Raw genomic sequence first — 26199 nt, 5'->3', positions numbered from 1 at the left:
GTAAATGTGGTTTTATCTTGATCTTCAAGGGTACCTGAATCTGGTTATATCCACTGAACCCATCCAAGAAGGAAAAATATTTTTTTCCTGCTAATGTCTGTAAGACCTGATCTATAAAAGGTAGTGGAAAGTGGTCCTTTAATGTTGCTTTATTTAGTTCCCTATAATCAATGCATATTCTCCATTTTCCATTTTTCTTAGGAACAATTACTAGGGGTGAAACCCATGACAGTTGGATATCAGATAGATGAAATTTACATTTAACAATTTCTGCAACTCCTCCTTAACAATTTCTTTTAAATTTGGGTTCATTCTCCGTTGAGGTTGTCTAACCGGTCTTGCATTCTGTTCAATGTAGATTTGATGTATGCAAGTTTTAGGATCAATCCCTCTCATGTCAGTTTATTCCCATGTAAAAGCAGAAGAATGTTTCTGTAAAATTTCTATCAATTGATTCTTTTGCAATTCTTCCAGGCTTTTATTAACATTCAAGGTTTTCCCTCGAAATATTTCTATCAAGGAATTCCCAAATTTTTCCATGGAGAGAGATGATATCTGTTTAGATGAGAGATACTCATTGCGACTATGATCATAATGTGAGGAAGATTCATTATTTTCCAGTAGATTTCGAATTTGGTCTTCCTCTCTTACTTATTCAGTAGTAAAAATAGGTTGTATATCTTCTTCATCTTCTATCTATTCTTCAGCTTTTGTATCTATCGTTGTCCTTGCAGGAGGGTATAATGTAAATTTCTTTATATAATTTCCATCTGAGATAAACATGTCACCTTATCTACAACTGATGAAAGCATCAGCTATAACTAACCAAGATCGTCCTAGAATTAATGGATGTATGTTGGGTCCCTATAATACTAGTGATTACCGCAGTACTATTGTAGTTATACCCCTTATTAATATTCTTGTGCCCCTATTGCCCCCATATTGTTATTATTGTGCCCCATAGAATCCCTCTATTGTTATTTTTGTGGCTTTATATTATTATTTTTAGGTCGGCTGGATTATATTGTGACTCCTTAGACTCCTATATATAGAAAGGAGGTTTTGTCATTTGAATCATCCAAGAATTGTTCATTTATGTAATGTAAAGGAGGTTGTCCCCTCGAAGAGGCTGAATTCTAAGGCGTTGATCTATCTTTTCTATCTTTTCTTGAGATGGTTTCATAACAATGTCCTCCTAAATTATTATAGCGTGTTAAGACCATGAAATCAACAGGATATTCCCAAGAATCTAAGGATACACAAACATCTTCCAGCACATCATCAGGTTTAATCACATACCTATCTGCTAATTGCAATGAGGTTGGTGTGTATTGAAGGTTAGGAAGCCTAAGGTGTCCATAACTTGTTTACTCATTATGTTTATGGCTGCTCCTAGATCAATCAGTGTGTTTGGTATTTCAGTTCCATTGATGTGAATTTTTACAATGGGGATTCCTGGATCTAAATATTTTTGAATTGACGTCTTCCCCATCATAATGTCTGCAATTTTTCCAACTAACTGAATTCCTTTTATGTCTTTTCTTTTTCTTCCTGATCTTTGTGTACTTAGTTCCTTAATTATTTTCACAAAAATTGGTATTTCTTTTATGGCTTGTGATAAAGGAATCTTAATACAAATATTTCTCGATTCATCCATCATATTTTAATCAGGAAAGATAATTTGTTTTTCTACTCCTCCATCAATTTTCAACCGTCAAGGGAAAGTTGGTCTAACTGATACCGAGGGTTGTTCTATGATGGGAGTATTTATTGGAACATCTTTTGTTTGTTTATTCTCTTTCTGAGGAGAGAGGTCTCCCCTTCTTCTGGTTGGTTTTTGTGTTTTTAAAGATCGAATCTTGTTTCTTGAATGACAACAAGGGGTTTTCTTGGTAACACTCTTCCAGACCTTAATTCGAAATTATTTAGGTCTAGCGGAGTTATTACATAAGTTTTAGGATTATGCCCCTCCATGTTGTACACAGGTTGTTATGGTATTTTATTATTAGGATTCGGAAGTGGTTGACTGGGTAATTGATTTGGTTTTTGTGGAAATGGTGGGGAGAGCTGCGAGTTTTGATTCTGAACTGGAATTCGTGGTAATTGGTTAGCTTGGGGAATTTGATTAGATGGTGGTAGAAATTGTGGTGGAAGATAGGATGGCGAGTATTGTTGATATTGAGCATAGGCTCCATAAGGATTTTTCCATCCTTGATTCCAAGGCTGTGACTGTGGCTGAGCCCAAGGCTGTCAGGCTAGATTCCAATTATTTTGTGAAGACTGAGAAAATTGTTGTGGTCTGAATCCTTGTGATTGATTTGGTTGGGGGTTTTTCCATGGTCTCTTGGCTATAAAGTAAAGAGGATCTACTTGTTCTGGAATCCCCTCATCATTAAATACAACCTTGAGACCTGGTAAAGAAGGACATTACCTCGTATCATGATTATCTGCACATATGACACAAATTTCTATGGATTTTGAATCTAAGGGACACTCTCTTAGAGCATGTTTCTTTCGGCATTTAGGACAGAAGATAGATAATGCAACATTTTCAGAGTTTTTCTTGTTTTGTATTTTAAGGGTGTTTATCTGCTCACTTAGGCTCCCTAAAATATCTATCTTAAAGGTATCAAGCAAGTTTCCTAATTCTCCCTTGCTGACTGTCCCAGTTGCAGATTTATTAATTCTTGATAAGAGAGGGTCTCTACGACTTCTTCCAACTCGTGTTTTTCACTTTGAGATATGTACACATAAATCAAAAATATCTGCAAATGGTAGTTGGGAAATGTCTCCCTTCCTAGTTAGGTTAAGGAGATCGATCCACTCATCTTTAACAGCTCTGAGTAAGAAGGCTTTTAAGGTTTCCTCATCCAAATTATCCATTTTTGCTCTTTTAACATTGTAGACAAACCTTTCTACTATATCTTCAATATTTTCATCTTCATTTTGTGTCATTTTGAATACTTCATCTTTAAGGTTACTAGGCATACAATAATCTATATATTTTCCTAAGAAAGCCTCTTTCATTTGTCCCCATGTTGTTATAGAATGCACTCCTAGAGTCATGAACCATTTTAACGCTGAGTCTTTTAATGTAGCAGGGAACAATTTTAATTTTTGAGCATCATGCAGATACCCATATGATCTGCATCATACTTCAAATTCGAAGAGAAATGTCTTTGGGTCTTCGTTTCTTTTTCTGTGGAAATTAGGAAGAATTGAGAGTGATATATTTTTCATTGTGAGGGTTGTATCTTCATTAAGAATAGGAAATCCAGAAGGATCTTGGTTTCCTCTGCCTCTTCCCCCTCCTCTGTTCCTATCTCCACCTCTACCTTTACCCCTACCTCCTCCAATCTTATTTTCCTTGCCATGGACATTGTGTATCTCTCCTTCTCCTTCTTCAGCCATGATAGGTTCTTCGAAACTAATATAGTGTTCTTCTAATATTTCTAGTTCCTCTATCAATGGTTTTTCAAAATAAGTTTCATGTCCCTCTTTTTCACTAGGAACTTCTAATTTTTCTCCCAAAATTTGTACACCAATGGAGGATAGAAAAATTACTCCTGTAGTTGGGGATGTAGGATTTTCTTCAATTACAGCTTCAGTAGAGGAAGTGGGTGAAGTTATGGATTGGATTTCTGATCTTGAGATTTCAGGAAGTCTTTGTCTAACTCTACATGGAATTCGGGTTTGAGTAGGTGATGTGGATTCTCGAAATAGTGGTGAAGTGAGTGGATTTGTGGGAATTAAACTTCTTCCTCACCATACAAATCTACATCTAGGGTATATGTCCCTACGCATACCATGTTTTGAATTAACGATTTTCCTTAACTTCTATTTGTACTTCCCCGACAACGACGCCAAAATGTTTGGCCAATTTAATGTTTTTAAATTGTCAATCATAAATTATCAACCAGAGTAAGTATACTGATAAAGTACAGGTGCACTATATGTGCTAGAAGTTATTTATTATGTTGTTATGTTTTTGTTAGGATCTAAACTTGAGATTAGTATGGAGATGGTGTCATTAATTATATTAGTGTCTCAATCCCTAAAGTTATCAGCCAATATCTTAGGAGTTATTCTCTATTGAATCAATTTATGGATGATATGAGAGTGATTCTAGATTTTACTTGTGTTAGACTGTTTTGGATTTTTGTCTTGAATTTTTATGTTGGAGCTCTAATTTACTAAGTGAAAAAGAAATCTATTCTATCAAATTGTAAAGGAATACTGTCTAAATTCAATTGTTAAGGAGAATACTCTCACTCTTTTTCTTATTCAATTTTCTGAAGAGAAACTACGCTATGAAGTAAACACAGTTAGACTACACTAGATAAAAAACAAATGACATAACCACACTATACCAGATAAAAATAAAATCAAATAGCAGAGTTAAACTAGGTATAAAGCAAAGGAAATTTTTCATGCATATAATGATTCACTGGCGAGCTCATCATACTGCATTTCTTCACACAAAACAGAGTATTCAAGTAATGAAAGAAATCTATTGAAATCGGTTAAAGAATTGTTACTGGTCGTAGGGACCCTCCACGAATCAGTCAACAATCTCCAATCAACGCAGTGCATACAAACATTAAACATAGTCTATTACTTGCAAAATGAACGACAAACTGTTCTCAAAAATTACATCATCCGGCGCACACCCAAAACACAGTGCTACCATAGTTTTTTTATAATAAGTCTTTGGCATAATAGTATGACCATTTCAAGCCTAGATATCTTTATTTCAATCTAACTATATCGTTAAGAAATCAATTTTCTATTCCGAAAGCAAATTGATAAGATTTCGTTGAAACTCGAATTTTGTCCCGCCGACAATCTTGTAGTTGACTTTAGGGTTTGACCATGATATCCTGTGATCATCTTGATGAATTGGTTCAAGGGAATAGGAAGGAATCCACAAGGGGACCATTCCTGATCCATCTGTATCTTTCTTCGCTGAGCTGGAGCTTTTGAACCTTGCAAACAATGGAGGCAGCTTCAGAAATCTGGATTAGCTACAAAAAGAGACTAATTCCGTAGCCGAATGCATTCTTTAACAAAACAATAGGGTATATAAACAAACATGAAGAATAAGACATGTAATTTCTTACATTTAACAAAACCTTGTGTCTATTGCATTATTTAGGTGATAAGTATAGGAAAAGAGAGGAAATATAGGCAAAAAGGGATGTCAAGGTAAGACAATATTTGAACTCTACAGTGTTGTAATGTTGTCATTGGAAATATTTATATGTTTGTGTTAGAAGTAAATATAACGCAGACTAAATTTTTCTCACCCTACAATGTTGTTATGTGATTATGCTTGCATTAAAAGGAAATATAGTATGCATTATATTTATTTCACCTTCTAATGTTGTTATTTGCAACGTGCTTGTGTTTTTTATAGGAGGAAATCTAGCATGTGTTATATTTGTTTTGTCTAGTAATGTTGTTGTTGGAAATATGTTTGTGAATTTGTACTACAAGGAAATCTAGTATGTGTTATATTTTTTTCACAATGTAATAGTATTTTTGACAATATAGTTATTTGTGCCAGAGGAAATCAAATTCCTTGCATTTTTTAATTTTGCAACGTGCTTCTGTCTATCCTAGAAGGAAATTTAGCATGCATTAGATTTCTTTTTTTCTCACAGTGTTTTTGTTGACAGTATGCTTGTGTTTTTTATAGAAGTAAATCTAGCACATACTAGATTTATGACACCCTGTAATGTTGTTATGTGCTTGTGTTTATGATAGAATGATACATAGTTGATCATGATCAACTCCAACCAGACCTCAAATGGAATTCAATTTGGGACAAAAGACATTGGCCAAAAAAAATTATTTTCCTCTAGCTTGGCTTGCATAGAAAGATTCTAACCTGGGAGAATCTCCGAAAAAAAAAGCTTCATTGGACACTCCAGATGCCAACTTTGTCAGCAAGAGGAAGAAACTTCAAACCATCTCCTGAACGAACGTCTCTATGCGACACAAATTTGGGATTGGGTTCATTTAGTCTTTAAAGGATCTAATCGGGATCCCTCTTCCATCCTCAACACCATCTCTAACTGGAGCTCTTCCTTCTCCTCCCACCCTCAGGTGAACAGGGCATGGAATCTCATCCCAGGTATGGTTTGTTGGGCTCTCTGGAAGGAACATAACGCAAAAATTTTCCAACGCATTTCAACTCAGGAGTAAATCACTTTATCTAAGCTCAAGAGCTCCATTCGGGAGACGGTAGCCACCTCCACCCTTCAGAACACCAACAGCCCTCCCAGCAGCTCAAATGTGAGAATTCTTTCCATGTTGGATCTCCACCAGGTAAGTGTCCATGTGGTTACCTCTTTCACTAGAAAAAGAAATCAGAATGAAAAATGGTTGCCCCCGGAGCTGGGTACCATTAAGCTGAATTACGACGGGGCAGCTAAAGGTAACCTAGGCCCAAATGGTTTTGGATGCGTCTTCAATAACATAGGCGGGGAAATTCAATGAATTTACGAGGGTAATATAGGTTCTTCAACAAATAACGCAGCAAAACTTCATGCTTTGGAACACACCCTTTGATCGTGGAAGGGGATTCAACTCTCGCCACTCAGGTCTGTAAAAAGCTCCAGCAGGGTATTGTAGTGGCCAAGGTTTCAGATAATTAGCGCTTAAATAAAATTATGTAGAGAAATAAAAACAACATATATAGTATGGAAGGATTACACTTCCAGGCCATCAAAGGGAATGAAAATAAGCCTGCGGACAGTTTAGCCAATGAGGGAATTGTTGGGACCCTACGATTGAGATCCAAGTCATGGCATGATCTGGAAGAAGGCGATCTACGTCAAAACTATGAACCTATTAATGTCAAGGACAACCAGAAAAACGAACAATAATTGTTCGAGAATCTTGAGTCACGTTAAGGCAGGCTCTAAGTATTGGAAGGAGGATGGTACTGCTGCATACACTCCTAGCGTCGTCCTCAGTAGCACAGTTGTGCTGGTTAATCTACCCACGGCCCCTCTCTCCTACAGGGACGTCGCCCATCTGTCCCTTCAGCCCAATGAGGTACACTCTCCACCTCCTAACCCGTGTACCTCCCTCGCCTCTCATCATTTCCCCTTCCCTTAGCTCTGTGCCCCTCGAAGCCCTGTCACCCCTATTTATTTCCCCCTTACCCCTCTCCTTCCGGTCATTTCCTCTGTTCTCTGGCCCCTCCGTCGTTCCCCAGTTATCTGTTTGTTTTGGCTTTCTAGTCCCTCTACCTTCCTCATGACCCCAAAATGCAGCTCGAGCACAGCTCCTTCTCAGGGGTGCGGGCATGGTAGAGCGGTCTCTCATTGGAATTCCTTGGGTTCTCCCCCCATTACCCACGTTGAGTCCTCCGCGAGGCGCACTACTTTGAATTATGTGGATGTTGTTAACTTGGAGACCGAAGAGCGCATATCCAGTCTCAAAGCACAAGCTAGAGTTCATCGCAGAGATGTCACCTCAGAGTAAGTCGATGAGGACTTAGCATGGATACCCGACCCAACCCTCACTAGGGCAAGAGGGAACCTCTCTGCTCGAAAAATAGAGACTTGCTGGCAGATGAAGACAATTACGGATCTGGCTCTGCAGGAGCAGGAGGATCGCTCAAAGGCAATCGAAAGGAAAATTGGCAGCGTGACGGAGAAATTTGTGATCTTTGTCGATGCGGTTCACCACTGTCGCTTTATAACTCGTGACTCTCCAGAGTATACTGTTATCAAGAAGAAATCCATGGCAAAGCTCCACTCTCCAGTCGAAGGTTCGCCAAGCATAAAGAAAGAGATGGTTGGTGCTTTGGACAATGACCCAACCACTACCAATCTAGAATGAATGCAGAAGCTCTCTTTTGTCTAATTTCCACCGAGGATGCCAGAACGCAACTGTGAATGTGGTTACAGAAATAAAGTGGGTTTCTGATTCTTACCTGGATACGGATCTCTGTAACTCCCATAGATCTCAGAACCCAATTTTGGTTGTGTCTTATTGTAGCTTGATCAAGTCTAAAGCCAGAGCAGAAAGTTTTTTTGGCTCGTGTCAGTGACTGTCTCGAACAACCCAGCCTTTGTAATTACTCTCTTTTTACAGTAATATATTCTATCTCATTTACAAACAAAAAAAATGGTAAATTTTAATTCTTAAATAAATTATTTGTAATTGAAATAATCTCATAGAAGTCAACAAAACAAGTATGTATTAAATTCTATTTAGTATGCATGCATGTACGTATAAATGCAATTTATTTTTGAAATAAAGCTCTTAATGTAAGTACAAATATATTTTTTAGAAAATTAATAATCTAAAATAAATTGTTGATGAGTTCTATTTGGTTTATTCTATTTTGAATTGACAACTTTTTCTAACTATGCATTCTTAAATCAATTATTTCTATATGCAATGATGTCATATAAGTCAATAAGTCAAGAAACTTTTAATTGATTTTTATTTAACTATCATGTGGTTTAATATGAATGTATAAATGTGACATTGTTATTTCTAGAATAAAAATCCATGTAAAAAATTGAAATTTCTAATAAAACATGGATTAATGAATTCACAATGCGCATTAAGTAGACTATTTAAGATCATTCAATAGATGGGCCATAAATGGATGTCTTTAAACATTTTGCACCATATGACATGATTTTCCCATCAATATTAACATTTTGTAAATTTCAATTCTTAAATAAACAATTTGTACTTAAAATAATCTCATAGCATCCAACAAAACTTAGAAGCTATTTCTTGAAATCCATTTAGTTATATGTATTCATATAAGTTTATAAATGTAATTTATTTTTTAAATAAAGCTCTTAACCTAAGTAAAGATATATCTTTTACAAAACTAATTAGAATTAATTGATAATGAGCTTTAAGTGGTTTATTCAGACTACATGAAAAATCAGGTGCCATAGATGATTGCCTTTTAATACATATTTAATGTTCAAAATCAATATCTTAACGATAATTTATTTGTATTTACATTAAGTATTTAATAATTAAAGAACACGGGGACTTATATAAACTTCAACTAAAATCCATGAGTTATGTTTCATAATTATTTCTTCCCCATTAAAAATTCTTATCATTTTCTCTTCTTAGTGAAAGTAATGGTCAATCATGGTTTTCCATACAATTGGTTGGCGCTACTACATCGAGACTATTATTTATTTTGACAATGTTGACAAGGAGAGATCAATATCCACACTACCATCAACTATAATAATCTTTGAAAACCCTTGCCTCCACTACTTACAAGAAGTCACCACTAAAATTTCTTGATTACTTCAATTTGTGACTTTGTCCATCATAATGGAATGGCTTGAATACCCATTTAAAACTCTCATTTGATCTACTTGGATTTGATTGGAGATAGATCAATGGTCCTTAAACTTCTTGAAATACCTAGATCAACAATGTTTAACTTCTATAGTGGATGCATGGATGCTATGAATATGAACGATCACCCCCTCATCAATGCTTCATAAAGGCACGAAGGGACCGTAGGAAATTGAACATAAAAACATTTTACTAAGTTTTTAGTAGATTAGTTTCAATGCAATGCAAGGGACGCACATCCTTTCCATTTACACTAAGATCCTCACATCACCATCATTCAATCAAAAAATCCCCTATACATTGGGGGAAAGGCGGTTAGAGTCGTCAAACACAAAATTCAAACATCAAAGAATCTAGTCTGTTATCCATACTATTATGATGTTAGACATACTAATATGATTTAGCTTAAATCAATTGCTTCTAAGAGTTAGATTTCACAATCTTATTATGTATCTATACTATTGTACATAACAACCCCATGTTTGACCTATTCATGATCTCTAATTGGTTTGAAATTACTAAAATTATTTTTATGTCGAATTAAGTTAATATGGAGATTTACAAATGAATGAATGTTGTTGAAGGCCTTGTAATAGAAAACTTCCAAATTTAATGAAATATGTGTTTCATACATTTTAATATATATTCTAGTATATTGAATGGAGATATTTATATTACAATTCTTTTGGAGTGTTTAACTTGCTATAATGAACCTTGTTGGTTACATTGGTATCAGAGCATTCCTCTGAGTATACGAACTTTGTTCGTTACATTGGTATCAGAGTTGTTCGATCCTATGGTTGCTCAACAACTGCACAGAGCCAGTCTGATCCGGTCTTTGGCCATCAAAATTTGTTAACTTTGTTGTTGTTGAAAACGTTTCGCTACTAGTGTTTGGAGTTTCTCTGTCTCGCCATCAGGGCTTTGGCCATATAGTTAAATATATATAATAAACTATATATAGGTGTTCGTCTATGAATAGGTATCTATTCAACCACTCTTCCTTCGACAGGGGCAGATTCATGTTCTCCTAAGCTGCAAATGCGTGTAATTTCGGATCTATCCACTTTTCAATCTCTTTCTTAGTGGGGAACCACTTATCACACATTCCTCATATAGATTCCATTCTCGGCAACAAAACCATTTGTTGGCTTGATGGGCACTGACCCAAATTCAAAGTTATCTGCGCCAACCAACAAAACCCTAAACTGTTGGCCCTTTCGACAACAACTCGAGTAGTGCAGGCTGCAGTATCACCTGAAGCAGTATTGGGGGATGACAGAACTAGGTTTCTGCATGAGAGGCATGTGTGATGGGTTCCTACTGCTTCTAGGGCTTAGTTTTGTCTTCACGAACCCTAATCTTCCCGACACAGATAATTACAATGATTCACATAAACAACATATATACATTTGTGAAGGTCTTTAAACATTCATAACATCAATAATTCATACTAATCTACTGCTTTCATGCATCCATTAAGCAATCATTCCTATAAATTCAAATACAGAGCGAAAATACAGAAAACTGCAGAATTAAATACATATACACAGATGCACAATTTATGGATCAAAATTATCTTTATTATATGTATTCTTTCAAATACAGACTCTCTTCCCTGCGCACTCAGTTGTAGGGGCCCATGCACTCAGCCTGTGGACTTACCAAGGTCTTCACACACTCAGCTGCAGGAGTCTTCCCCTTCGCCTAAGTACATGAAACATAATTCCTTTCTTAGCTTACTTTCCCATACAATGATCTTCTATCAATTAGTTAGTTACCTCATAGACTCGCTATGACCATTATATATATATATATATATATATATATATATATATATATATATATATATATATATCATTTTCTTTTACAATACCATGGTCCGCAGACCATGGGCCAGTCTCAAAACTTCTTATCTCCTAACAACCTAAAGGACAAAATCCCCTTTGACTCTTATTATCTTCGCACTTCACTTCCAAAAATTACGGAGACTTTACAATTATACAAAAAGTAAGTACCAAAACATGACCCGAGGGGACCCTATCCCAACAATTCTCCAAGAAAGAGTTAGGCCAAATCTCCCACGATGACCGATTATAGACTGGTTCAGTAGAGCAAACTTGTATGAAGTTCCACATGTCATTGTTTCAACCTTCGACCCTAAAAACAATACCCAACAAACTACAATTTATCCTATTTCTGTCACTTTTCACAAAATTTAGATTTGATGCCCAGAGAGAAAGTTATGAGGCTTTTCCCAAGGTCACTTGTTTGCAATGGAATTCGGGAGCCTGGAAAAATCTTAACTTCCTCAGATCATATCTCTAAAAATATAGTGACAAAATATATGAAATTCATACATGAGGTTCACCACGATTTCGGCTCAAATGGGTTTTAATTTTAGCTTCTAAAGCTTTATAGAAAAACATTATAGTGAAAATTCTACGATGACATGTTTGAAGCAATGAAACCTTAGAATCCAAAGCTCTAATACCAAATGTTATGCAACCAGCTCATAAAATAGAAGAAAAGATACACCAACAACTTCTAAATAAGCCTCTTTGAGGGGGAAGCCTCCTTTAAATTACACAAATGAACAATTCTTGGATGATACAAATGACAAGACCTCATTTCTATATATAGGAGTCTAATGGGTCACAATATAATCAATGCCTACATAAAAATAATGTTGTAAGGGCACAACAATAACAATAGGGGGTTGCACTAATAAAAATAATGGGCTACACTAGTAGTATAGGGACCTAACATTATTTGTCCTTCCACCTTGCAATTTCAGCTTGACTTTTCTGCGTCGCATGATTTTAGCCTTCCTGTCATCCCCTAAGAAGACATCACCACCATCATATTTCTCATACTCGCAGAACCACTCCCTATGGGGAGTGAAGTGAAAGGATGCACCTGAGACAATCAACCATGACTCATGATATACATGTGTACTTGAAGAAGAAGCCAAGTACACATCCCCGCCTTCATCTAAGGTGGTTTTTGGCTTTGTAGAAGAAGCATCATTAGATCCCTTTCCTTTCTCAGGATCTTTAGATCTACAATCCTTTTTGAAGTGCCCTTCCTTTCTGCATTTCTGGCACACCTTTACAAGTTTTACTAGAGATTAAGGTCTCCATCTATATTTAGATCTCCCCATTAAAGGACTTTAACTTATTTATGTTTCGAGACCATCCTCGTACAAACAAGGCATCTCCATTCTGGCCCTCCATATTTTTTCGTCTCATCTCCTCCAATAGCAAGGATGAGACTATTTCATCAAACTTCAAGGTAGTTGTATCGCTACCTATTGCAACAACCAGACTATTTCACGAAACTGGTAGAGAACACAACAAAATGATGCACTTATCTTCATCTAAAATTTGAATATCAACAGATACCAACTAGCTTACCACAATATTAAAGGCGTTCAGATGCTCTGTCACGAGTCTCTATCCTTCATCCTCAGGTTATACAGATTTTTCCGTAGGAACAGTTTGATCATCAGATACTTAGATTGGTACAAAGTCCCTAACTTGTCCCATAAAGCCTTTGTCGTAGCTTCCCCCAATACATTCAACAATATTGAATCTGAGATACACAACTGTATTATGTTCTTTTTTTTTCGATCCAACCTCTCCCAGTATTCATCTAACATTTCCATTGGTTTAGTACCTAGACATACCACGATCCACTGATATTTATCCACCAGCTGATCCTCCATCTTGAGTTTCCACAACTCAAAACTCTGAACATTAAATTTCTCGATCTCTATATTTCCATTGCTTGCCATCTTCTTTCACCACAAGAATCGATCACGTAGATATCCCACTGAACAGGGTCTATCACAGGCCCGAGCAACACCCCTTAGCAAAAAAGGCATCCCCTTGAAGCCGAAACAACTATGATACCAAATGTAGGTTTTAACCCTGCAAAAAAACTAACTACAAACAAATTCTAAAAACTGAAAATAAACAATGACAAGAATATAAAACAAATAGACAAATATTTTCTCAAAACCAAGACTATCAGATTGATTTTTCATTATGTTCCTTTCAATGTTACAATGTGTATATATACATGTCAAAGCATTCATAACCCCCAATCCATTAACACTAGATTAGATCATAATCGTAGTTCCCTGGACTGGATCTACAAAATGCCATGTGCAAAAAACCATCATGCCTAAAACCATGTGAAAAACCCATGCACAAAATGATGGCCAGGTCCACCCACCTAATATAGGGTCCAAAAAAAAGCTCCCAGGTAGACCCTGTGCAAGGGGCTACCTCCCCCGCTAAAACCCCCGGAGAGGGGGGGTTGTGCTCGCTTGTGACCCCCCTGTTGCGCCCGACACAACGAACATGTCACTTCTTCTCCTTGGGATCTTTGCTTCTAGAAGTCTAGCTAGGGTTGAAGTTAGACTACTACAACACCCAAAAACACAACTCCTATCACAATGTTCCCTTTTCAAATCATGTTGTTGTCTCTGTTGTCCGATGATGCATCCATGTTGAAGAATCTAGGTAAATTAGGTGTAGAGTGATTCTCTGAGACTAGACAACAATTTGTGAAGTCTTTTTACAATTTGTCTTTTGTTAGCTTAATATTCTTCTTCTCTTATTAATGCATGTGTGTGTGCTTCATCAAACTGCTATCAAAACATAAAACAAGAACAAAAGATGTTGGCTCTCTATCAAGGCCAAAACCTCTCTTCTCTTGAGAGGAAAACCCTTCGGTAAGTTTTCTCTTATTGAAGCTTCTTTCTTGATCAATGCCAAACCCTAGACCCTTGACTACAAAATCCTCCAAGCACAAGTCAAGTCCTTCCTTTTCTCTGCACTATGTTTCCCCAGCACTTTGTCCACCTCTTTCCATCACTTCGCTCCCCGACACTTCGTCCTTCTTCTGGCACTTCATTCTTCCTTCCACTGTTAGTAGACCTTCTAGAAGAGATACGTGTCTTTAGTGATATTCTTCACCTAAGAATATTCCCTCCTTCTCTTGATCAACTGAGTTCCTTCTTTATGTATAGTGATAGGCTTGATGTGACAACACTGCAGCCCTAATTCTCACATGTGTGAGAGTTCTTGTTGATGTTATATGACTCCTTTTTCCTTCGCTTGAGGTACTTCCTTCTTCTCTTAGATAGTAGGCCTAGTTTGTAGCCCAAACGATGAGAGATGAGCAAATTTAATGTTGTTGGTGTAGTGGCTGCAGACAACACCCCTATTCTTCCCACGTGTGACTGCAATTCACCCAAAAACAATCCTTTATACTTCGGTTACATTTCCTCCTTCTTCACTACACTAGAGGCTCCTTTAAACTCAACTTTTCCACCTTTTATTTGACTTTAATTTCTTGTTGATTTCAAAGATGATTGTGTTCTCTTTGGAGGAGTGGACAGCCTCTATATATAGAGGATTATCCCTCCTTTAGGCCGAATTTTAGGCTAACTTTCTTCCTTGAGGAAGACTTGAATTCCTTTGCTTTGATGAGTGCTTTTAATGGTGCCATTGCTTCTTTTGATGATGTCTTTGCTAGGAGGAGATTTGAATTTGCTTGGAGGTGAATTCTTCGACTCTTATACACAATGTAACATACCCTTAAGTCTTTAACATAATTCTTTCGACCTTTTGACTTACCTATAGCACTTTAACATGTGCTAGACCTACTTCAATGAGCAAGAAACGCATTGACATATATCATAAAAATAATATTTTTTTCTTGGATAAATACAAATATCAAAATTACATTTATGAAGACCAAATCTAGTTACATTTCCTTCAACAATCCAAAGCACTTGTTGTAGGGCCTAAGGCTCCTCCTCAATGCATCCTACAATAACATATCCACCAAAAGAAAGATATGCAGACTCTAGCACATGAGAATACCCCTATTATGGTTGTGGTCTACCCCTGTTCTCCTATGTTATCCATCTTATAGGATGCATTGTGAAGGGAAGACCCTTACTAGCCCTCATGACACCCAAACCAACCTCAAATACACATTTTTCCTACAACAGGTGTACCTGTGGCCCATATCAGAGACTAATCACACATATAATAGCGCATAAATACCCATCCTCTTACCTCATAAATGCAGCGTCAATCCAACAATAAATTCACGCCCAAATAGTATCAAGACACTTCCAAAAACTCGTCTTCCTTAGCCTCAGACTTCACTACCCATTTCAAAGTTTATCCTTGATGTGATTGCATATTGGATGTGTGAAATGAGGTCTCCCTTACCTCTTATTTATGCATTTCTCATGTGGCAAGCCTAGCCCTAAAGGGAACCTCTACAAGCCAAGGTCGACTTGTCCTTTATGCCACAAGCCCACATAATAACTTCAAAAATTCATATCTTCATTTCTACAACTCAGGTTCGAGTGATTTTAGTTGCGTCCATTTACTCTCGGATTCTTCTATCAACTCAAATCATCACATGTATAATTATCCTCATGAATTCAAACCCACATGTTTGGGCAAAAAGCCTGCAGGCTTGGGTTCTTAGCCCATAAGCCACTTTTGTGTGCCAACTCCTCCACAATGTCCCTCTAGCCTAGGGTTTGGAGTAACTCCCATGCTATAAATGTCAACATATATTCACTAAGATTCTTTTTTTTAGTAAAAGGGACTTTGTTTTTCCCCTTGCCTTTGGAGCTTGATGATTTTTACTTTTTCCCATGTATTACGACAGTTATTTTCTTCTCTGAAATTGGAGCCATTCTGTCTTTTTTTGTTTTCTTTTTTAAGGTTTGAGTTGTATTTTCCATTAAATTTTGTCCACAACTAGAAGGGGACTTTTTCAGTGCATAGAAAATTATGTTGAAATAATTACAAAGCACATCCAAACAAGGTTCAATATTTTTAAGATGAAGTTATTGTCTTGGTGTTTGCTAGAGCTACAATTGTTTCCAAAGAATAGTATGAGTTGAGTGGTGCTCTTGGAAATGAATATTGCAAAATGCAATTTAGATATTTAGAAAAGGGATCTGATGTATAAAATATATAAATTTGAAACAAATATGGATTCAAATTGACTACTTCCTATATCTTGTAGTTAAAAACTATATTATGTTTTGAATGTCCAACTGTGATTGGAACACTTTATTCCTCTTTAGGAAATTTCAGGTATTATTTCTCATTATTTGTCATTTAAGAGGTGTTACTTGAAAATTATGGATCGTATGTTCTATGGATTATCAATCTAGATACTTTCGTGCATTTTTAAAAATTATTAACAATGCTCTGTTTTTCATTTAATGGATTATGTTATCTCACAAGTTCTTATGTGGATATTTTATTAAATTATTGTAGCCTAAGCCTCCACTATACATAAATAACCATGTTTACTAGATATGTGGATATGATGTTGGATTAGAAACAAATGGGGAGCTCTTTGTATCTTGCAATGAGTGTGCATTTCTAATATGCAGGCCTTGCTATGAATATGAGTGGAAAGATGGAAATCAATATTGTCCACAATGTAAGATTAAATACAATTTGCATAAAGGTTGGTAGAAGTTGGCTAGTGGAATCACCAAGGTAATGTTAGGGAAAGTGTGTGTGCAACTAGATCATGAGAAAAATATATAAATGTCACCTCATACAGTATGAGTGGTAACACTTAGAATGGCTAGATTCATGGTTCTTAGCATTGAAGAATTAAACCTTATTGTTTGAAAATATTACTAGTTACTTATGTTTTCACACTATGTACAATGAAGCTCTATCCCAATTACAGATATAATCGAATTCCCTTCTCTTTTAGAACAATTAGATCGATGAGATTCATTGGAATATTCTATTCATTTGAGAGGAGTGTTCTATTGGAACGGTTAACAAGAAATGATTACATAGTTTCCCTATTTCATTGTATGTTTCCTAAAAAAATTGTGGTGAATTCTCCTTTCTCTATATGTAAACATTTATACACCCTCCTATAGAGCAATATTTAAAAATGTAGTGCATCAAAAAAAATGAAATCTAGTCAAGGAACATGAGTTGTGAGCAGTTCAACAACTTATTGATAGATGACCAAACTGACTTATAATGTGGTTTCATGATATGAGATGTATTGGTGTTTGTGCTGGAAATGACCCTGTAGTACGTAATTTTGTAGTGTCCATTATATTGTAATATAAAAATTCTATAGGAGGGAGAGGAATGCTGATAGATGTTGTGTTATGGGAAAAGAAAGATGCAGATAATTTATTCACATGGGGTTTCCATATGTTAACTGTCTACCTCATAAAAGTTGCAATTCACTAACTGGGGTTGGTGCACTATGTGTGATGATTACAATTTTTAGACAAGAGTAATAATGAGAGGGGGCGGGGCGAGGGGGGATGAATCAATATTATGAGAATATTATAAAAATTTATGCAATTAGAACTTATTCATAAATTCACTTACACATATATAACAATATCATGCACATGAAAAACACAAGCAATAATCACATATAGACACTTGGATTTTAGGTGGAAAAACCCCCCTCCAGGGCAAGAAAACCACCAAACTGTTTGTTGTTTCTTCTTCTTATCTATTGATTTAAAATATTCTCATTTGGATTACATCAGCTAGCCACCACTAGCAATGGTGAACCCACCCCTTGACTAAAATGAGAAATGTTTGCCACAACCAACTCGGAGCACCCACTCCTATAATAGACAATCAACATGCACTTAGCTTCAAGCCCCTACTCCAAGTACAAACAATTCTTCTACAAGAAAATATGATTCAGAACTGAAAAATACAACTTCATAAACAAGACTAGCAACAAATTAGCACACTCACGCAGTCACATTTTCACACTCCAAATGAGAGAAGAATTCTCTCCACACACACTCTCTAAATTGATCTTCAATCTCTTCTCACAAATCTAAAACACTGCAGAAGAATACTCTTTGAAGCACAATGCAATTATGAACACTTTTAACTCTCTCCAATACTCACTTGTTGTGCACTTGCACTTTCATGCACAATCATTCAATCACACTGCTAGAGAACCAACCAAATGAGCAACCTTTCTCCACATATATGTAATATTTGAGATCAATTAATTATTGAGGTGATGTAACTCACCCAAATAGTATTCACATGCTTCAGATTTTATTGAGATGTATTTTTTTTACCAAATCAAGCCCCTCATTCCACTAGTCTTTTGATAATTTTAACTTCGATCACCTTCTAGAGACCCCACGACTTGTCTTGACTATTTTCTGGAAAATTCTGACAATATACTTCATCAAAATAAATTTAATTCCAAATGAAAGTGCGAAATCTAGAGAATTTATCATGTTTTTACTTGGTCGCACACACAACAATAAGCATATCTAGTTAGTCACTCCCACAACACGGCAAGCCAACGACTGGAAAGTTTTAGTATCTCCCACAAGACTTTATCCATGTGACTGGGGGAAGAGCATAAGGTAAAACATGAGATATTTCCCTCAAACTTGCAACAAAGCTTCAGAAGGGTGACATGACCTCCAGAATTCCTTCAACCCATTATCTTCCAGCACTGCCTCCATCATGTCCTTCCAAGCAACATAATTCGAGCCACCCCCAAGGGCATACTCGAGCCTTAGTCCATAAAGAGACATCTTGCTAGCTCTGAAGAATTGATCCTGCAAATTCGATCTTCCTGCAAAGACAACTTCAAATTATTTTCTCTACTGTGAATCCTGCTCTTATACCATGTAGAAATTCTATGTAGATTCAAAACTACTCTTGTAATTTATTAAAACATAAAACTTGATTCTACTCTACTCAGCGGCGGAAAGTGATTCACGATCGATAAAGGAAATCATAAACATGCAACATGAATCAATACACAAACATGGAGAATTATCTAGGGGAAATCAACTGCTCAAAACCCCTTCCTATTTGTATTGCATTAATCAGAAAATAGAGAATAAATACAGTTCTTGCTCAAGCCTGAGTAACCTCTGCACTAGTATATTCTATCTCATTGTTTCACAGACTGACCTTGGCCAACACTTAACCAATTTTCCTACCTGCCAAGCTCCTATTTCCTTGTGTTGTTCCTTGATGAATTAGCCCCTATTAACTATGGAAATTTCTCCATGAGAATTGTGAAAACCATGTAGGCCCTTCTCTAACTGCATGCACCACCTGTACACCTCGAAATAATCCACCACTGATAATACACTCCCCTTGAACTTCAATCTCAACTAGGTAACTTGAGTTAATTATTCTAGGTTGATTGATGAGTTAATTGGTTGATCACTGAGGTACACACCCCACTACTGGACCCTCCACTAGTTCTCTAACAGTTAGAACTAGTTAAACTCACAATAATTCAAATTAACTGAAATATATTGCTAGAAAATAGCAATCAATCATACTAAACTAAACTCAAGTGTCTCCTACTCGAATTAACTGAGTTAACTGAGTGACAAGTGCCATGTCACCTCAATTAACTACCTCCAAGTATTTTATTGAAATTCAAATTCAAATTTTAATCTAGTTTGACCAAGGCAAAGTCAAAACTAGTTTTTCTAGCTGCATTTTCAAAATATTATTATTATTATTATTATATTATAAGCATAAACATGATATATGTTCAAATCGTTTTATTAAATATTCAAATAGTTTAATTCATTAAATATATAATTTTAATTTGTTTCGAATTAAATTACTTTTTCTAATCACAATTAATTATTTCCAAGTCTTTTTCTTCAAATGCCATCGATAACATACTTCCTCGCACTTGGAGTGGTTGAAAGGCACTTTGAGTGGTTGAAATGTAACGCTTTACCTCTGCAAGTTTAAATAACTATGACTAATACAATAGCATTAATAAATGTGGTTCATATATGTCGATAAACATATATTAATCACATACACAACCACATTAATAAATATGGTCAATAAAATTTAATATTAATATTGATATTAATAAATATAAATAATAATATTAATAATTATTAAAATTATTCTTAAAAAATTGACATGTTCAAATGATTTCAATAACTATTCAAATAACCTAATTCATTAAATATAATAATCTTAATTTGCTTCCAATTCAACCGATTTTTCTAAACACAATTAACTATTTCCACATCTTTTTCTTCAAATGCCATCGACTGCGTGTTTCCTCACACTTGTAGTGCTTGAAATGTAATGTTTTACCTCTGAAAGTTTAGTTGACTATGAATATTTTTATGATTACGAAAATCATAAATTCACCTAACATTTTTATATTCTGAAACTTTGTTGGATTCAAATGACACACAAAAATGGAGAGGGATATGGGGAGGCGTCGAGGGAGGGCAGCGCTATAATCTTCCCTTCATATTGCACATTGATATTTTCAATTCCACATCTAACATCAATTAATTAAATGAAAATTATTATTAAATCAATTGTTACGCCCATGAAACGAGTGAGTGAAATCACCCAGTAGAATGTTTTACCGAATGAAGAATATTCCATTGTAAACAAAATCTTATTCATTTATTTTAAAAATATATTAAAAATCCACAAGCCCACATCCACTTTAAGTTGAAATAGTTATGCTTATGTGTGTACATATTTCTATGATTACAGGATTCAAAAATTCACCTAGCACTTTTAAATTTCAAAGTTAAAAAACCTATTTCAATTTCAATATCCCAAAATCATTGAGATATGGGATAATCGAAATTAATAGTGGTGAAGAAGTGGAAATAAACAAAAACATATTGGAATGACAATAGGCCTAGTAAAATCAAAATAACTTGCCATATTAGCCCACAGGAATATTGTAATTTCCATATTCTAGTTTTTAAATATGTAATGGAGTGGATAAAACACTTGGCAATAGTTTGTCAAACTGAATAGTTGTGTCGATTAAATTATGTCACTCTAATTTGGAATATTTGAAGGTTATTAAATTTGGAACATTAATATAAAATTTATTATTTAAAAGAATTAAATTATAAAACTTGTTTTTAAATAAAATGAAAAATCCAGCATAGGATATGGCATAGTTTTGCCATTTAAAGAAAATTTATACATAATAATCCAAAATAATATCCAAAGATCATTTAAAAAGAATTATTCCTTGAAATCTTGCACAAATAACTAGGCATAAATAACCCTCACTTACACTGCCTCTGCGTTTTAGTATGAATTGAATTCTTTACCTAAGATCAAGAAACATTGTTGGCACGAAAAATAGACTAGGGTATCTATGCTAAAGGAAAGGCTTATTCGATTATCTTATGGGGTAGCATTTACTGTTGCATGTTAGCATTGAGTAGAAATTGAATTGCTTCATGGTTTTGGATGCAAGTATAAGTGGAAACAATTTCTATTGGGTGGATGTGATGGGCTAATTATGCTAATGTTTTATTATCTGATCCATTTATGTATTCACATGTGGAATTTGAAGCAACGACCAAACGGTGCTATATAGTATGAATCTAATCCAATTTGCAAACCAAAATGCCTTAAGTTTGGTAAAGCAGGAGCAAACAATAGTGCTTGGACAATGATGTTTGATGTGGAATTGAAAATATCAATATTCAATATGAAGCGAAGATTATAGCACTTCGCTCCCTCAACCCCTCATTGTAGTCCTATCCAAAAGGAAAAATGAATTTGGGGACTTTCGTTACAACAATTATCCTTAATCATAAATTTTGATCACCATCCTTGCAATTCTGGTTGTCGCCATATATAATCGTTCTCATCTAACAATATAGAGTGCCTCCTAATAGCATCAAAATCCCTGGAAACAAAGTTCCATTGGGTGACAGGGTGATAAGTTAAGCATCCAAATGTTTACTCTAAGGGCTAAAGAATGAGGGATGGAGGAATAAAATAAATTGTTGTTTGTATTATATTCTTCTAAATTGTTTAAGAAACAAGTGTTAACATGCAATCAATTAGTTCCATTGGGTGAGAGGGTGATAAGCTAAGTATTCAAATGTTTACTCGAAGGGTTGAAGAATGAGGGACGGAGAAATAAAATAAATGGATGTTTGTATTATATTCTTTTAAATTGTTTAAGAAACTAAGTGTTAACATGCAATCAATTAGCATCGGTTGCTAACATGAGAAACTCGATCCATTCTGACACCGTCATGGTGTATTGAAACAAACCATCCCCCATAGCCAAACATCCAGGAAACTGACGATATGTGGCGCACACTATAAATTAATTAAATAAAAATTATTATTAAATCAAATGTAATGCCCAATAAGGAACATGTAAGTGAAATCATCCCATGTAATGCTTTATCAGTCGAAGAATATTCCTTGCAATCAAATCTTCTTCGTTCATTTTTTAAAAAATTAAAAATTTCCAAGCCCACATCCACCCTGAGTTGAAATAGGTATGCCTATAGGGGTAACTAAGTATTAAATATAAGATTAAACAATAAAAAATACTAAGATTAATAAAAATGTAATGATAGGTAGACATAACTCCTCTATTTTATAAATGGTATAATTATGTTTACTATTTTTTAAGATTAAAATATAAAAAATAAATCTTATGTGAGAACTTCTCTACATTAAAATGCAGAGATTGCCTTATAAATTATTAAGACGAGTAGAAATGTAATGATAAAAAGACATTTCTCCCCTATTTTGTAAATGGTACATTTAATTACTAAGTCTAATAGAAATCTAATGATAAGTAGACATTTCTCTTCCATTTTCTAAATGGTATAATTAATTACTAAGAGCAATAAAAATATAATGATAAATAGACATTTCTCGACTATTTTGTAAATGGTACAATTAATTACTAAGACAAATAAAAAAGTAATAATAAATAGAGATTTCTCCTCTAGTTTGTAAATTGTAGAGTTAAGTTTGATTTTTTTTCCTAAAACCAGATATATTAAACTACAAATTATGTATGAGATTAAACAATGAAAAATAAAAAAAAAATAGATCTCCTATAAAAATTCTCTACATTGAAAATGTCTTATATAATTACTAAAACAATGAAAATGTAAGGATAAATAGACATTTCTCCCCTATTTTGTAAATGGTATAGTTATATTTGATATTTTTTTACCTAAAACCAAATATATTGAAATTAAATATTAAAACTAAGTAATATGATGAGTTTTGTGTAAAAAAACAACTAAATATATTAAAGCTAAGCAATATGTATGAGTACTATAAAAATATAGAGTATTGTGTATGAGATTAAAATATAAATATAAAACACCTAAATTATCTTATAATTATTAAGAACAATAAATATGATAAATAGACATTTCTCCCTTTTGTAAATGGCACACTTATGTTTGAAATTTTTTCCCAAACTAGATATTATGTATAAATATTGTGTAAAAAAATTAGAATAATGTATAAGACATTAAAACATAAATATATATGGATATTAGCCAAACGATTACAGTATTGTATTTGACATTAAAATATAAATATAAAACACTTTAATTTATTAATTAAAGTCTGATATTAAATTTAATTAATTATAGATTACTTTGGTTTTTGAGAATATATTATTAATAAGCCAAAATGCTCTATAATTACTAAGACCAGAGCACTAAAAATGCAATGACAAATAAATATTTATCCATTATTTTGTAAATGGTACATTGGTTTTTTAAAATCTAAAAACAGATATATTAAACTGAGTATTTTTTTTTAATGTGTTAACATTATGAAGTATTTTGTATTCCTAGAACTAATCAAAATATATTAATAAATTAACATTTCCCTAGTATTTTGTAAATTATGCACTCTGAAAACAGATATATTAAAACTAATTATTATGTGTGAGTAATATTTTTCTTTTTAATGTATTAACGCTAAGTATGGTGCATAGAATTAAAAATATGATATGAAAATATTAAAATTAAAATTAAAAATATGATATGAAAATATAAAAAATAAAAACAGATATATGCACTCTGAAAACAGATATATTAAAACTAATTATTATGTGTGAGTAATATGTTTCTTTTTAATGTATTAACGCTAAGTATTGTGCATAAAATTAAAAATATGATATGAAAATATAAAAATTAAAATTAAAAATATGATATGAAAATATAAAAAATAAATCTCATGTGAGAACTTCTAATAATGAAAGCATGAAAAAAATATATATATAACCGTACTAATTTATTATAATTTATTATCCCTCTGTACAGGCAAGTAATATTATAGCTATTAAACTGACAATTTATTATCCCCCTCTACAGGCAACTAACATTATAATTATTTTCCCGGTAAAATAATTGATTTTTTTAGATTGTACTATGCCGGAAAGCTGGTGGAAGGGTAAACCGGCTTGACTTTTTGTGATAGTAGTTTTGCCAATACTCTTGTGGAAGGGTAAACCGGCAATTTATTACCCCCCTCTACAGGCAAGTAATATTATAATTATTTGCCATGTGAAATAAATTTAATTGTTTTTTTGTGATTTTAGTTTGCAGCAAGTTGGTGGAAGGGTAAACAGGCGGTAAGCTGAGAACTTCATAAGCAAGCTACATTTCTATAACATACACTGATTTGGCTAGCACACAAGACCATTTCATAGTATGAAAAACACACAAAGAATGCTAAAGGAATCTTATCTTAATACCAGTATTGTTACGAATACATGTAAGAAACTATTACAGTATATGTACTTCATTAAGTATAGTGTTCCACCTTAAAACAAAATCAAGGTTTTTTCCTAAAAACCCTGCAAAAAAAAAAAAAAAACAAACTTCTACTTACGAGTTGCTAACTAAAGTAGCAAATTCCAAAATTAGATTAGAAAAAGAAAATATAGAAAACAGCCAAACAAAAGAAAAACGAGAAACCTTGATAAAAAGGTCTACTGCTGATGATCTTGTCTTTTTTTTGAATCTAGGATAATTAGTCACTGGTGAGAGTTATCTTGAATAATCCCAGGATCAAACCTAACTGGCTGTCACTATAAACGTAAGCTACGTGCAACAACCTGCAAGCCACACAATCGCAGGAAACTTATGCCTCAACATGAGCAGAGACGTCACCAAGACACAACAGATCAAATATATACTCAATGAGATTTGAACCCTCATCTCGTGGGTTTCACCCATGTGGTGTGTCAGCAAAACCATGCATTGGCAACCCAAACAAAGAAGGAAACAACCTGATTCCGGCAGAAAATGTTATATTACCAAAGGACCAAATAGGCACTGGACCTTGGCTTTCTATGAAATTAAAACCCTGTGATGGGTAATGATGGTCTGTCGTTCTAACTATGAAGTCTCTGTCCAAAGGGTCTGTGAGGAATATTAACACCAGGGAGTGACTTTGTTCTTGGATCAGCCGAACCCACCTTAGCCCTCCCATATAAAGGAATTACATTCTCTTCAACTACGCCCTTGCAAATGGGGCAATTTGTTTTTTATTGAGTGCATCCGTAGCCATTGGTGTAGGCAAGGCCAACAAAATAGATGACCACATTGAGTCACCACAGGATCCTGGGCTAATTCTAAGCAAATTTTGCAACCAAAACTACTTCCATCACGTCAGCCAGATGCTTGGTTTTTTTGTGACAATGTCTCTTCATAAAATTGTGAATTTCTGTCCATTTCCATCTCGTCAAATGGTTGATAGAAATTATATTGAGAGGTTTTAAGAATTTTATATCTTGTAATGTTATCTAAGTTTAAATCTTTAGCGATAATTTGATTTTGTTTTGTGTATCTATCATTAGTAAAATTGGAATAATTGGAGTCCAGGCCACAATATTGGAGAACAATGGTTAATTAATAAAATTGCAGTCCAAGTCACAATATTGGAGAACAATGGGAAAATGGGAGAAAAGCCCCTGAAAAGAGCTATACAAACCTTGATG

At 34.4% G+C, this 26199-nt stretch overlaps 1 long non-coding RNA gene and 1 pseudogene across 1 annotated transcript in view; both read right to left on the bottom strand.

Moving 5' to 3' along the window:
• Window positions 1-18464: 18464 nt before the first annotated feature.
• LOC149141255 (uncharacterized) overlaps window positions 18465-26199 on the bottom strand; it is a 156986-nt gene continuing 149251 nt past the window's right edge. Inside the window, exon 2 of the long non-coding RNA XR_016265013.1 lies at window positions 18465-19017. This is a non-coding gene — a long non-coding RNA (uncharacterized LOC149141255). The remainder of the gene's footprint in view (window positions 19018-26199) is intronic.
• LOC149141257 (uncharacterized) lies at window positions 25428-25939 on the bottom strand (annotated as a pseudogene).

This window comes from Pinus tabuliformis, chromosome X (genome assembly GCF_031772625.1).
Source record: "Pinus tabuliformis cultivar Carrire ecotype Pingquan chromosome X, CPIR1, whole genome shotgun sequence".
In the NCBI taxonomy this organism is placed as follows: Eukaryota; Viridiplantae; Streptophyta; class Pinopsida; order Pinales; family Pinaceae; genus Pinus; species Pinus tabuliformis.
This window is presented reverse-complemented; position numbering and strand designations above follow the sequence as displayed.